Below are 1990 nucleotides of genomic sequence, written 5' to 3' on the forward strand. Positions count from 1 at the left end.
TTATCTCTCTAGAGAACCCTGTCTAACACATTTTGGTACCAGGAGTGCTTCTAGAGAAATAAAATCATAAATATGGGCTTCTTAAATTGGCTCGCCAGCCTGATTAGCCTTAACACTAGTGATACTACTTCAACATCCCAAACCATGGATAAGTCTGCTACTCCTCCTAATCCATGGTGTGAGATAGCAAAAATAATACCTAAAGTAGCACCACCTATAGATGAGGTGCTGGTTAAAGGAGAGGCTCTGGGTGATCGTATATTTGATATTTTCCAGGAGTTTTGTAAGGATGACAAGTATAGGGAAGCTGGTTGGCTGGTCCTTCTTACAATGGACAGTGTGATTAAGGAAAGGGATGATCTCAGAGCCTCAAAAGCGTGCTTTAAGTGCAGACTAATGGATTTAAAAACTTCCATCTGTGCTACAAAGGAGAGCCTACTCTCCACTAGTAAAAGAGCAGACATTGCTGAGAATCAGGTCCAGAGTCTCATTATACGAGTGGCTGAATTACAACGGCAGATGAATTGCAGATCTAGAGCAGTGTCTAAAGCCAAAGTGAGATCACTGATCGGGAAAAGTTGGGACCCTGAAACATGGGATGGGAACCTATGGGCTGATGATCCAGAAGAGGAGGATATTGAGCCTTTAGAAACAATTGACCCACCCCAGTCAATAGATCCACTCTTCCCAGCTGAAAGTATTAATTCACAATCCACACCTGAGCAGATTAGCCAAACCATGCAAATTAATATGCCAGGTGGGGCTGCATCAATAGCACTGACTGAGAGAGATGCCTTACAAGATTTTGCTAAGGGCACCCAGGAAACACCCTCACCACCCATTATTTCTGCTAGACCTGTCACTAAAATGAAGTCTCAGAAAGCTCCCAAAGGTGAGGTTGAGATGATTACCCAAGAAGAAGCATGCTATACTCATAAAGGTCTGCTCGAGTTTTCAAATACGTACAAGCAGAAGCCTGGGGAATATCCCTGGGAATGGTTACTAAGGGTGTGGGATACTGGTGCACGAAATATAATATTAGACCAGTCTGAGTTTCTGGATATGGGACCCCTAAGCACAGACTCTTCTTTCAATGTCTCTGCGAGAGAGGTTAAAAGAGGATCTAATTCTTTATTTGGTTGGTTCAAGGAAGCATGGACTGCCAGAGGGCCTAGATTGGACCAACTTGAAGTACCTGACCGACCTTGGTACACTGTAGAGGAAGGTATCCAAAAGCTTAGAGAAATTGGGATGCTGGAATGGATCTATAAGGATATTCCCATAGACACAAAAAGGGGGTGTCCTGAGGACATAGCCTTTACCACAACCATAAGGAACAAGTTTGTGAAGTGGGCCCCAGCATCTCTGAAGACTCCTGTAATTGCTATTTTATGTGCACCAGGATTAACAGTGGGCACTGCCCTAAGCGAACTCCGACATTTGCCCACAATGGGGCTAATTGGTTCCCGTGATGGTAGAGGGCAGGTGTCAGCACTGAATCAACAGAGACAGGGTGGGCATGGTTATAATAGACAACAAGGTTTCCGTAGTAATCAGAGCAACCTGCCTCGTGTGGACTTATGGCATTGGCTACTTAGCCACGGTGTCCCTAGGAACGAAATAGATGGGAAACCTACTAAATATTTACATGATCATACAGGCAAAAGAATGGTAGATCAGGTGAACAGCAGAATAGACAGTCATGATCGGTCAATCAATTCACAGACCTGAGCCAGTGTACAGACCCACAACCTCTTGAATGAGGGGGAGGCTGGGTCCCTTTGAAGGAGGACCCTGCTACATCAGTGAAGGTCTATACTGTTAGTCTTTCTTCTTCCCTTCCCCAAAGGGACCTGCGGCCTTTCACAAGAGTAACTGTTAATTTGGGGAAAGGAAATAATCAAACTTTTCGGGGATTACTGGACACTGGCTCGGAACTGACACTAGTTCCAGGAGACCCAAAGTGTTTCGAAGGCCCACCAATTAGAGT

The sequence above is a fragment of the Echinops telfairi genome, unplaced genomic scaffold (assembly GCF_000313985.2).
Source record: "Echinops telfairi isolate 266 unplaced genomic scaffold, ASM31398v2 ScPeMD7_44;HRSCAF=162, whole genome shotgun sequence".
In the NCBI taxonomy this organism is placed as follows: domain Eukaryota; kingdom Metazoa; phylum Chordata; class Mammalia; order Afrosoricida; family Tenrecidae; genus Echinops; species Echinops telfairi.